General features: G+C 35.4%; 1 protein-coding gene across 12 annotated transcripts in view; it reads left to right on the top strand.

Moving 5' to 3' along the window:
* The window catches only part of LOC105468849 (discs large MAGUK scaffold protein 2), a 2,241,192-nt gene that overhangs the window by 54,894 nt on the left and 2,171,918 nt on the right, over window positions 1-14,380 (top strand). The window lies entirely within an intron of this gene.

The following is a 14,380-nucleotide window of genomic DNA, read 5'->3' as shown; positions in this document are numbered from 1 at the left end:
ATGCCTTTTCATCTCCTATTTTCTCCTGCAGCTACCCCATGTTATGTTTTTGTGTCCTTCACTCTCCACCCAAAGTATAAGTAAGCTTGTACATACTTATCAAGGTTATAGAGACCTCCATGTTTCAAATTTCACTGTTGAATTCTTATTTTCAGGAGCATTTGGCATACCTTATTGTGTCCACCTTCTTGTACATACCACTTTGTTCACTTTTTTCTTCTAACCTAAATGTAGGAGCACCTTAGTCTAAGTCCTCAGGTCTCTCTATTTTTTTTTTTAAATTTAACTTTTATTTTGATTTCAAGGGTATATGTGCATGTTTGTAAGATATGTAAACTTGTATCATGGGAGTTTGTTTTACAGATTATTTCATCACCTATGTATTAAGCCTAGTACCCATTAGTTATTTTTCCTTGTTCTCTCCCTCCTCCCACCCTTCACCCTTCGAAAGGCCCCATTGTGTGTTATTCCCTCTATGTATCCATGTGTTCTCATCATTAGGTCCCACCTATAAATGAGAACATGCAATATTTGGTTTTCTGTTCCCGCATTAGTTTGCTAAAGGTAATGGCCTCTAGTGCTCCATCCATGTTCCTGCAAAGGACATAATCACGTTTTTTTTTTTTTTTAATGGCTGTGTAGTATTCCATGGTGTATATATACCACATTTTCTTTATCCAGTCTATCATCTATGGGCATTTGGGTTGATTCCATATCTTTGCTATTGTGAATAGTGTTATAATGAACATGCACATGCATGCATCTTTATAATAGAACAATGTATTTTCTTTTGGGTATATACCCAGTAATGAGATTGCTAGGTCAAATGGAATTTCTGTCTTTATGTCCTTGAGGAATTGCCACACTGTCTTCCATGATGGTTAACTAATTTACACTCCCACTAACAGTGTATAAGCATTCGTTTTTCTCTGCAACCTTGCTAGTATCTGTTATTTTAACACTTTTTAGTAATAGCCATTCTGACTGGTGTGAGATGGTATCTCATTGTAGTTTTGATTTGCATTTCTCTAACGATCAGTTACATTGAGGTTTTTTTATATGATTGCTGACCACATGTATGTTTTCTTTTGAAAGGTGCCTGTTCATGTCCTTTGCCCACCTTTTAATGTTTTTTTTTTTTGAATTTGTTTAAGTTCCTTATAGCTGCTGAGTATTAGACTTTTGTTAGATGCATAGTTTGCAAAAATTTTCTCCCATTGTGTAAGTTGTCTGTTCACTCTGTTGAGAGTTTCCTTTGCTGTGTAGAAGCTCTCTAGTTTAATTAGATTCCCACTTGTCAATTTTTGCTTTTGTTGCAATTGCTTTTGGCATCTTCATCATGAATTATTTGCCCGTTCCTATGTCCAGAATAGCATTGCCTAGGTTGTCTTCCAGGGTTTTTATAATTTTGGGTTTTACATCTAAGTTTATAGTGCATCTTGAGTTAATTTTTGTATGTGGTATAAGTAGGGAGTTCAGTTTTAGTCTTCTGCATATGGCTAGCCAGTTATCCCAGCACTGTTTGTTGATTAGGGAATCCCTTCCCCATTGCTTGTTTTTGTCAGGTTTGTCAAAGATCAGATTGTGGTAGGTGTGTGCCCTTATTGCTGGGTTCTCTATTCTGTTCCACTTGTCTATGTGTATGTTTTTATACCAGTACCATGCTATTTGGTTACTCAAGTCAGGTAGCATGATGCCTCCAGTTTTGTTCTTTTTGGTTAGGGTTGCCTTGGCTATTTGGGCTTTTTATTGGTTCTATATGAACTTTAAAGTAGTTTTGTCTAGTTCTGTGAAAAGTACCAGTGGTAGTCTAATACGAATACCACTGAATGTATAAGTTGCTTTGGGTAGTATGGCCATTCTTATGATATTGATTCTTCCTATCCATGAGCATGAGCATGGAACATTTTTCTATTTGTTTATGTAATCTCTGATTTCCTTGCCTCGTTTTTTAAAAAGTCTGTATTCTCTACTTAGGTAGGTTCATTCAATCCCATGGTTTTAAATATCTATTGGCTGATGACTCCCAAATTTATATCTGTATCCCTGACTTGTATCCTGTATATATACTATTGCCTATTTAGCATCTTCCACTTGGTTGTCTATCGAGCATTCTGAAACTTATCATGTCCAAAACTGGACTCTTAATTCCTCCCTTTGCTCACACTTAACTTGCTTTTCTCCTAATCTTCACTATCTCAATAAATGTCATCATCATTTATCCAGTTTACTCACACCCAGAACACAGGCACCATCATTGATTTTTCTCTTTTTTTTTTGCACCCCAATCCAATCTATTTGCAAATCTTGTTGGCAAAATTTCCAGTTAAGTCCAGAATCCTACCATTTCTTACTATCTCCATCATGCCATACTGTCCTAAGCCACTGTAGTCTCTTATCTGGTCTACTGCAGTAGCCTCTTAACTGTATCCATTTGTTTTCACTCTTATGCCAGTCTATTCTCTGCATAGCATACAAAGTGATATTTTAAAGCAAAAGTTAGTTTACCTCAGTATTTTAAAAATCTTTCACTGGCTTCCTATCACTTTCTAAGCAAAATCAAAGTCCTTATTACCCTAAGGCCTTACATAGTCTGAATCCTAGCTACTTCTCCCACTTCTTCTACTAACACGCCCCCCATTGCCTACTCCTCTCCAATCATGTTGGACTTGAACTTTACCTTGAATAAACTTTCTGCTTCAGAACATTTGTACATGCTGTCTCTGCTGTGTGGAATTCTTTGCCCATTTTCTTACTAGTTGATGTGCCTGCTCAATTGCCATCTCAAGCCTTTCCTTATTTCCATCTAAAATAGCCACCCTTCTCCCATTACTCTTTTCTCTGTTACTCTAGATAATTTTTATTTATTGTATTTATCAACATATATATTTATGTTTATTTGTGTTATTTGTGATGTGTTCCCTCCCAACTGTAATGCCATCTTCTTGAAGGAAAGAACTTGGTTGTTTTGTTCACTCTTTTAATCCTAACACTTAGCAGAATTCATGGACTATAACATAAGATTATATAATTAGGTGAATGAGGGAAAAGCTAATTTCCTACTGATTGTTGACTTTTAAATTTTGACAAGCTAAGTATATTAACAGTTGTTTTGTTTTTGCTTTTTCTTTTAAATCAAAGTTATTAGATTCTTTGTGAAAAGTACTATGTTCAAAAAAATCCATTTAAAAAGGATCTTTGGGTTTACAAAAGTTTAGAGTTAATTCAGTAGAAATTTTACATTCTTTCCAGGGTCTTTGTGCCAAGAACTCAGAGGATCAGATAATGTGATTTATGAGGTCAGGAAAGTACATCAGGTTAATTATGCTATTGCATTGCTAGACAATCTCTTGGAGTTTGCTGGTATTCAACAATCAAAACAACATCATTTAAAATTGGTAGACCTATTAAAGTATGCAAATTTAACTTGTTTACATGTTCTGTTCCTTTTTGAGGTTACTGCTGATAATATAAAAATACAATATTTGCAATACTATGAAAATTTGACAGAATAAAAATATGGATCTCTGTTAATAGTAGGACTTAGCTTCTAGTGTTTAATCTAGGAGACTTCTCAGATATGTTTTTTTCTTACATATTTGAACATTTTCCTTTAGAATTCTTGAGTGAATCTCAGCTCTCTCAATAAATGTAAAACTACCATTGAAAAAGTATTCTTATTGATGCAATTATTCATTATATTTTTCTAAGCTTTTCTTTATTTGTTTGTTAATAGAACAGATATTTATGGAGCACCTATAGTGTGCCAAATGCTGTTCTAGATGTTAAAGTCAGACAGATATTCCTGCTCTTATGGAATTTATAGTTACATGGTAGATATCAGCAATATATAAATGTATAGTATGGAGAAAAATAGGGCCAGGAAGGGCAATCTGAAGCACCATGAAGTGGGAGAAAAGTTGCTGTTTTAAATAGAGTAGTTATTAAAGTCCTATTTAGAAGACATTTGAGTAAAGACTTGAGGGAGCTGAGAGAGTGAGTAGTATGGTTATCTGCAAAGGAGAGAGAAAAAGCAAATGCAAAGGTAGTAGTATGCTTAGATTATTCCAGGAATACCAGGAGCACACTGTGATGTACTCGGTCACGGTTTTTTTTTTTTTTTTTTTTTTTTTTGAGACAGGATCTCACTCTGTCATGCAGACTGGAGTGCAGTGGTGCAATCACGGCTTGTTGCAGTCTCTACCTCCTGGGCTCAAGCAATCCTCCCATCTCAACCTCCCAAGTGGCTGGGACCACAGGTGCACACCACCATGCCTGGATAATTTTAAATTTTTTTCTTAGAGATGGGGTCTCCCTATGTTTCCCAGGCTAGTCTCCAACTCTCAGGCTCAAGTGATCCTCCTGCCTCAGCCTCCCAAAGTGTTGGGATTACATGTGTGAGCAACTCTACCTGACCTCAATCAGTCTTGACTGAGAGACAGTAGTAGGAAATGCTTAGTTTTGATGGGAAGATAGATTATGGAATTTCTTGGCCATTATAACGATTTTTTTTTTTTTTTTTTTTTTTTGTGAATGAGGTAGGAATCCAGATTTTGAGAATAATAATAATAGGATCTGACTTATGTTTAAAATGATCATCTCTGCATTATATATTGAGAATTGACTGAGAGGATGCAAGGGAGAAAATGGAGGAGAAGAGTTGGGGGTTTTCTGTAATATTCCAGGTGAGAAATAGTTGCAGTTTAGATTAGAGTATGGCAAAAGTGGGAGTAGTGAGAGTGGTTAGATTCTAGATTTTGAAGATAAGGCCTGTATTAGTCTGTTTTGTGTTGCTATAAAGGAATACCTGAAACTGGGTAATTTATAAAGAAAAGAGGTTTATTTGGCTCACGGTTCTGCAGACTGCAAGCCTGGCACCTGCATCTGCTCAGCTTCTGGTGAGGCCACAGGAAGCTTTTAGTCATGGCAGATGGAAAGAGGAGCTGGCATGTCACATGTTGAGAGAGGGAGCAAAAGAGAGAAGGGGTGGGTCCCAGACTCTTTTTAACAATCAGATCTTGCAGTAACTCATTACCACAGGAAGGGCACCAAGCCATTCATGAGGGATTCATCCCCATGACACAAACATCTTCCATTAGGCCCTACCTCCCACATTGGGGATCACATATCCATATGAGGTTTGGTGGAGACAAATATCCAAACTATATCTGAGCCAAGGAGTTTGCTAATGGATTGGGTGGTAGGTATAAGAAAAGTAGAAGAGTCAAGGAGGAGTCTTTTTCTTTTTTTTTTCACCTGAGCAGCTAGAGTTATGGCCTTCTTATTTTCAGAGATGGAGAAGCATAGAAAAGCAGCATATTTGAGGGGTAGGGTAGAAAATCAGGATATATACTAAGTAAGTAGTTTGATATAGAAATTTGGGGTACCAGGGAGATATCAAGGTTAGAAATTTAAATTTGGGAGAAAAGTCAGAGTATCAGTGTTTTTAAAACCATGATTTGAAGGAGAAGAGGTCATGAAATGTGCAATAATATGAAAATTTGTTATTAAATTCTCTGAAGCTTGATAATATTCATAATTGAGGTAGTTAACATTATTTTCTTGCCAAATTTTATGCAAAATAGTTTCATTAAAATTTCGTTTTGAAACCAGCTAGTTGAAAATAGCACTGTTTTTTTTTTATCAGCTTTTACCTTTTTTAAATTAAAAAATTAATCTCCCAATTTCTTGAAAATGTCAATTTCTAGGTAAGAAATTTAGTCTAACTGACTTGAGCTCTAATTTCTGTAAATAGTAGCAGTATGTGATTCAATTTCAAATTTAAAAGAGGTCATGTTATTCAAGCATTTTTAAGGATCTACATGATTTATTAACACACATGAATTTAGCTTTTGAGTCTTCTGGAATTGATTTAGCAAGATCATTGCTAATGTGTTAGAGATTAGGGCTAGAAGTAGATGACTCTTGAAATTGTCAGAGTTCTTGACTGTAAATAGCAGACTGAATCTATGTAATTTAAATAAAAAAGGGACTTATTGGATTTATTGGGAGAATATAAGATAGTTGGCAGGAACTGCAGGAGGGCTGGAGATCAGACTCAGAAAATAGGAACCAAGAAACACAAAGCACAGTCAAGATTTCTCCACAGAAAGAGTGGGATACTGGCACACTGGTACTTTGCTATCACCAGTGGCTACTGGCCACTACACTACTGGACTCTGACTCATTAACACTTGTCATAGTGCCTTATACTCTTGATTCTACTATAGTCACCATGAATTATTTTTGACCATCCCAGTACTCCTAATTCACTCTGTGGAGGGTAAATGTCCTTGCTTGTTTAATAAATATGTAAATATAGCACTTTACCTTGAAAAAGAACTGAAGTTTGCTTGTAAAAATAGGCGCCATAAACGTTGTAGCTTGTGAGTTATTGTGAAGTGGTGGAAGGAGGGTTGTATTAGGCCATTCTTGCATTGCTATAAACAAATACCAGAGACCGGGTAATTTATAATGAAAGATATTTAATTGGTTTATGGTTCTTCAGGCTGTACAAGTAAGACACCTACATAGTTCAGCTTTCAGAGAGGCTTCAGGGAGCTTTTACTCATGGCTGAAGGTGAAACGGGGCCAGGCATGTCACATGGCGAAAGCCGGATCAAGAGAGAGTGTGGGGGAAAGGGAGATGCCACACACTTTTAAATGATCAGGTCTTGTGTGAACTCAGAGTGAGAGCTCACTTATCACCAAGGGGATGGCCCAGGTCATTCATGAGGGATCTGCCCCCATGATCCAAATACCTTCCAGCAGTCCCTACCTCCAACATTGAGGATTACAATTTAACATGAGCTTTGGGTAGGACATCCAAACTATATCAAAGGTTATTTGAAATCAGACAGAAACTTTTAATAGCAGATGTAGATGAATGTGTCCCTAACACATGCAGTGAACTTAGGAAGCTAGTAGATGTTTGAGTTGTGTGCATGTGTGAATTTTGCATATTTCTCAGTTACTTGATTCAAATGGGTGCAGTTTCCTGCATTCATCTCATGTTTCTTACAGAGAAAATTGTGGGTGGGCTTCCCAGAAGGAAATCTTGAATAGGGACTTGAATGGGATAAAACTTCTTGGTATGCAAAGAAAGATGAATGCACAGGGGACAAGGAGGAAAACATAGGTATTTGGGAAAAATAAGGGAAGGAAATAAAACAAACTGTAACAAGCAAAACATGTGGGAATTTTTTGAAGAAATAAAAATCAAATACATTTTGAGTTCCCAGAAAGCAAATTTTGTGATTCTTTTTCTCACTGTGTGTCTGGCATACATCCAATAATAATTTTCATTGAGTGCCATCTGCAAGGTCTTGTTGTAGGCTCCTTATGTAAACTATTGATAATTCTTGCAACAACAATGTTCAATAGTTATTATAATTTTCCATGTGATGAAAACTATAAATCTCTAGATCTCAGAAGCTCAATGAACCCTAAATATAGAAATATTATGAAAACCTACAGCTGGAAAAATGGCAGAGTAAGGACTTTTAAAAGTTCATCCCTCCATAAAAGCCAATAAAAAACTGGCCAAAACTTTCAGAATTAACTTTTTCAGCACTTTGGAAATTAACCAAAAACTTGTAGCGATTAGAAGAGCACTTTGTCAAGAGAAAGAAGCTGAATCTCTGTAAGGACAGTGAGTTTTATGGATTAAAAAAAACTTACTCTGGTCCTGTCTTATGTTTCCCAGATCAGCATTACCACTGGAAATAAAAACCTGCATTTCTGCTACAAGTATATCTATTAAAACAGATAAATATGTATGGTAGCTTCTTGAAAGACCAGCTCAAAAGATTTACCTTTATCTCACCTAACTCAGAACTTACCTGGTACTAAAGTAGTAAACCCAGTACTGGTACATTAGTCAAAAGTATTTATAAGCAAATATTTTAGTTGCTTTCATTGGATGCAATAGATAACAGTTCAGGTGAGCAAGAGGCTAAATAAAATTCTTGGGAAGAAGCTGGGTAATAAGATACTTTGGGGATAAAGGCTTTGAAAAGTTCTGACATTTTCTTATGAAATTGGGAGACCAAATGCATGTGTATGGATGACTGTGCACATGCCCAGGAAACCTGAGTAAGTTTAATCTGAGCAAAGTTCAAAGTCCCTGTTGGCTGACTTTGAGCCTCTGCAGAATCAGAATATGAAGGCTAAGGCAGAGTTGTAACTGCTTGCATGAGTGTTGAAGGTGTATCCTAGCATACACAAGAGTTCTTCTACAAAGACATGAGGATTTTTGGTTTCTAATGATTAAGGAAATCTCTGTCTAATCATCAACTGATCACTAAGCAAAGGAAAAAGAAACTTCAGAGGCCACACATGAAAAAGAATACAAAAAACTTTACAAAATTAGTTCAAAAAAGATTACTAAACAAATAAACAAAAACAACTGAACATCCTGAAACAACAAATCCTTGGGAAGGGTGAGAAAATCTCATTTCACAAGTTGCCATATTATATTTTAAGTGACCAATTTTAAACAAAAATTTATAAGACATGCAAAGAAACAAGAAAGCATGGCCCATGCCCAGAAGAAAAAACAATCAATATAAACTGTCCTTAGGTAGCCTAGAGATTGGATTAACTAGGCAAAGATTTTAAATGGTTGTTTTAAATATGTTTAAAGACTAAATCGAACCATGTTAAAAAAACTAAAGAAAACCATGAGAGCAATATTTCACAAAATAAAGAATATTAATAAGAATATTAAAAATTATAAAAAGTCAAACAGGAATTCTGGTTTGAAAAGTACAGTAATTGAAAGATTTACTGAAGAGGCTCAACAGCACATTTGAACAGGTAGGAGAAAAAAATTCAGTGAATGGAAGATAAGTCAACTGAGATTATGCAATTTGAGGAACAGAGAGGAAACAAATGAAAAAAGTGAACAGTGCCATAGAGATCTGTGAGACACCATTAAGTGTACCAACATACACATAATGGAAATATCAAGAGAGGAGAGAAAGAGAGAAATGGAAATTTGAAGTATTTGAAGAAAGAAATTTGAAGTATTTGAAGTATTTGAAGAAATAATAATTGAAAACTTCTGAAATTTGATGCAAACCATTAACCTACACATCCAGGAAGTTCAACATACCCCAAATAGAGTAAACTCAAAGAGATCCACACACCATAATCAAACTGATAAAAGCCAAAGCCAAAGAGAATTTTAAAAGAAGAAAGAGAGAAGCAACTCATTAGTATAAGGGAGTCTAATAGGATTAACCACTGATTTCTCATTAGAAATAATGACACCAAACAACACTGTAAAGCAAGTGGACCTAACAGACATCTATAGAACAATCCACCAATAACAGCAGATTGCATATTTTTCTCAAGTGCATATGGAATATTCTTGAGGATAGACCATAGATTATACCACAAAATAAGTCTCAATGAATTTTTTTTCAGATCTTCCAAATGTTGACATATTTCATTATATAATATCAGATAACCACATTTATTAATATCATCATCCATCTCATATATAGGAAAGCTATCAAGCTTACAGTGGGTGATACAAGTTTTTCAAAATTCATTTTTTTAAAAAACATTTTAACTTTCATTTTAGATACAGGAGGCACGTATGTAGGTTTGTTACATGACTATGTTGTACCAGGTAGTGAGGATAGGAACTACTAGGTAGTTTTTCAACCCATGCCCCACTTCGTGCCTCCCCCTCTTCCCTCTGGTAGTTTGCAGTGCCTGTTGTCCCTTTGTTTATGTCCATCTGTGCTCAATGTTCAGCTCCCACTTGTAAGTGAGTACATGCAGTATTTGGTTTTCTGTGTCTGAGTTAATTTGCTTAGGATGATGGTCTCCAGCTCCATCTATGTTGCTGCAAAGGACATGATTTTATTATTTTTTAATGGCTGCATAGTTCTCCATTGTGTGTATATACCACATTTTCTTTATCCAATCAACCATTGATGGGCATCTAGGTTGATTCCATGTCTTTGTTATTGTGAGTGTGTGGTGATGAACGTGAGTGCATGTATCTTTTTGGTATAATGATCTATTTTCCTTTGGGTATATACCCAGTAATGGGATTGTTGGGCCAAATGTGCTTCTGAGTTCTTTGAGAAATCTCCAAAGTGCTTTCCACAATGGCTGAACTAATTTACCAACAGTGTATAAGCATTCCCACCAACAGCATATAAGCTTCCCCTTTTCTCTGCAGCTTCACCAGCATCTGTTGTTTTTTGACTTTTTAGTAATAGCCATTCTGACTCACATAAGATGGTAGCTCATTGTGGTTTTAATTTCCATTTCTCTGAGGATTAATGATAATGAGCATTTTTTCACATGTTTGAAAGGCCGAAATCATACAAAGTATGGTCTTCAGCCACAATGAAATGAAATTGAAAATCAATAACGGAAGGAAATGTGGAAAAATCACAAATATGTTGAAATTAAACAATACCCTTTTAAATTACCAGTGTTTTAAAGAAGAATTTACAAGTGAAATTAGAAAATACTTTAAGATGAATAAAGAAAAAACAGAACAATATACCAAACTTACGCAGTTAAAGCAGTGCTCAGAGGGAAACATATAGCTATAAATACTTACATTAAGAAAGAAGAGGCCAGGTGTGGTGGCTCATGCCTGTAATCCCAGCACTTTGAGAAGCTGAGGAGGGTGAATCACCTGAGGTTAGGATTTCGAGGCCAGCCTGGCCAACATGGCGAAACCTCATCTCTACTCAAAATACTAAAATTAACTGGGTGTGGTGGTGGGTACCTGTAATCCCAGCTACTCAGGAGGCTGAGGCAGGAGAATTGCTCAAACCTGGGAGGTGGAGGTTGCAGTGAGCTGAGATCACCATTGCACTTGAGCCTGGGTGACAGAGCGAGAATCCATCTCAAAATACAAACAAACAAACAAGCAAACAAACAAAAAAGAAAGAAGAATGATCTCAAATCAATGACCCAATCTTCCACCTTACAAACTAGAAAAAGAAGAATGAACTAAACCCAAGGCAAGCAGGGAAGGAAATAATAACGATTAGAGTGGTGATAAACAGAACAGAAAATGGAAATGCAACAGAGAGAATCAGTGAAACCAAAACTGTTTTTTCAAAGTGATCAACAAAATTGACAAACTTTTAGCTAGACTATAAAAAAAAGAGAGATGATTCAAATAACTAAAATCAGGATTGGAAGTGTGAACTTTACACTGATCTTACAGAAATAAAAAGGATTATAAGAAAATACTATAAGCAATTGTATGCCAAACAAATTAGACAACGTAGTTGAAATGGGCAAATTTTTAGAAACACATAATTTGCCAAAACTGAATAAATAAAAAAGAAATATTTGGCTATATTGATAACAAGTAAAGATATTGACATAATAATGAAAAAAACCTCCAACCACAAAAAGCCTAGCACCAGATGGCTTCAATGGTGAATTCTACCGAATGTTTAAAGAATTAAGAGCAATCTTTCTCAAATTATTCCAAAAAATTGAGGAGGGGAGAATACTGTCTAATTAATTCTATGAGGTTCGTATTACTTTGATACCAAAGCCAAACACAGTAAACATGGTGAATCCCTGTCTCTATTAAATACAAAAAGATTAGCCAGGCATGGTGGTGCATGCCTATAATCCAAGCTACTTGGGAGGCTGAGAGAGGAGAATCGCTTGTACCTGGGAGGCAGAAGTTTCATTGAGCCAAGATTGCGCCATTGCACTCCAGCCTGGGCAACAAAAGCAAAACACTAAAAATCTAAAAAAAAAAAAAAAACTAGGAGCACATTAAAAGAATTTACACTATGAGGGATTGAGATTTATTCCAAGAATGCAAAGATGGTTTAAAATGTGAAAACCAATGAATATAATATACTATATTTATAAAATGAATTTAAAAAATTTAAATGATTGTCTCAATCAGAAAAAGCATTTGACAAAATCTAACACACTTTCATAATACATACACTCAAAAAACTAGGACTGAAAAGAAACTTCCTCAGCCTGCAAAAGGGAATCTATAAAAAACCCACAGTTAACCTCACACTTAATAGTGAGAGATGGAAAGCTTTCCTCCTAAGATTGATAATAAGATGAGGATGTTTGCTCTTGACACTCCTATTAAACATTATACTGGAAATTCTAGCTAGGGAAAAATAGGAAAATTCTTTCCAAAAAATATTAGAAAGGAAGGAATAAAAATATATTCCCAGATTACATGATCTTGTATTTAGAAGACTCTAAATAATCTACAAAAAAAATGAGTAGAGCTAATAAACAAGCTCAGAAAGATTATAGAATACAAAAGCAATGCACAAAAGCTAGTTTTACATCAGTCATGAGCAATCCAAAATTGTTCATTTACAATAGCATCAAAAAGAATAGAATACTTAGGAATAAATTTAACCAGGGAAGTGTAAGACTAAAACTATAAAACTTTGCTCAACTAAATGAAAAAGACCTAAATGAACAGGCATTTTATGTTACTGGGTTGGAAGACTTAATATGGTTAAGATGGTAATACTTCCTATATTGATATACAGATTCAATAAATCCCTGTCAAAATACCAATAGCTGTTTTTGCAGAAGTGAAAAAGCTGATTCTAAAATTCATACGAAATTATGAGGGGGTCTCAAGTAGCTAAAACAATCTTGAAAAGAAAGAACAAATTTGGAGCACTCACACTTCCTAATTTCAAAAGTTATTACAAGGCTATAGTAATCAAGACAGTGTGGCACTAGCATAAAGATAGACACATAAATCAATGGAATAGAATTGAGAGTCCAGAAATAAAATCATACATCTGTGGTCACTTGATTTTCAACAACAATGCCAAGGCCCATTCAAAGGGGAAAGAAAAGTGTTTTCAATAAATGGTGCCAGGACATATAGCTAGCTCTGTGAAAAATAATGAATTTGGGTCCCTACTCCACATTATATAACAAAATTAACTCTAAGTGGATTAGAGACCTAAATGTAAGAGCTAAAACTGTAAAACTCTTAGAAGGAAACATAGATACAGATCTTTGCAATGGACCGAATGTTAGCGTATCCCACAAAATTCACATTTTAAAATCCTAACCCCCAAAGTGATGGTATTAGGAGGTGGGGCCTCTGAGAGTTAATTAGGCCATGAAGACAGACTCCTCGTGAATGGGACCACGGGGACTCTCTTGCCCTCTTTCTGCCATATGAATATGTAATGAGAAGTCAGCATCTGCAACCCTAAAGAGGGCTCTCATCAGAACCTGACCATGCTGGTACTCTGATCTCAGACTTCCAACCTCCAGAACTTTGAGAAATAAATGTTTGTTGTTTAAGCCACCCAGTCTATGGCATTCTGTTGTAGCAGCCCAGATTTACTAAGACAATCTTTATGACTTTGGATAAGGCAATGATTTCTTAACTATGACACCAAAAACACAAGCAGGAAAAGAAAGAAGAGATAAATTGGACTTCAGCATTTGTGCTTCAAAGGGAAGTTAAAAGACAGCCCACACAATGGGAGAAAATGCTTGCAAATCGTGCATCTGATAAGGGTCTATTATTCAGAATATGTAAAGAATTCTATGGATTAACATAAAAAAGACAGCCCAATTAAAAACTGGCCAATATTTGAAAAGACATTTTTCCTAAAAAGATATACAAATGACCAATAGGCACATGGAAAGATGTCCAACATCATTAGTCATTATGGAAATGTGAATCAGAAGCACAAAGTGATATCACTTCACACCCACTTGGATGGCTACGATAAAAACAAGTGGAAAATAATAATTGTTGGCAAGCATGGTAAAAATTGAAACCCTGATACATTGCTGGAGGGAATGTAAAATGTAACTGCTGTGAAAAACTATGTGGCAGTTTCTCAAAAAATTAAATATAGAGTTACCACATGATCCTGTAATTCTACTTTATGGTATATACCCAACAGAATTGAAAATATATATTTACACAAAGATGTGTAAACTAATGTTCATAGCAGCAATATTCATAGTAGCTAAAAAGTGGAAAAAACCCAAATGTCCATCAACTGATGAATGAAGAAAATGTGGTATATTCACAGTGGAGTACTATTTGGCTATAAAAAGGAATGAAGTGCTGATACATGCTATAATATGGCTAAAACTTGAAAACATTATGCTAAGCGAAAGAACCAGTCACTAAATGCCACTCACATTTTGTATGATTTCAACTGAAATGTCTACTGTAGGCAAATCTATAGAGACAGAAAGTAGATTAGTGTTTGCCAGAGGCTAAGGGTGCAGGGAAATGGAGAGTGACTGCTTAATGAGTATGGGGTTGATAAAAATGTTCTGGGATTTGGAATTACATAGTGGTAACGGTTGCTCAATATTGTGAATATACTAAAAATCACAAAATTGTATACTT

Source organism: Macaca nemestrina, chromosome 12 (assembly GCF_043159975.1).
Source record: "Macaca nemestrina isolate mMacNem1 chromosome 12, mMacNem.hap1, whole genome shotgun sequence".
Lineage (NCBI taxonomy): Eukaryota > Metazoa > Chordata > Mammalia > Primates > Cercopithecidae > Macaca > Macaca nemestrina.
This window is presented reverse-complemented; position numbering and strand designations above follow the sequence as displayed.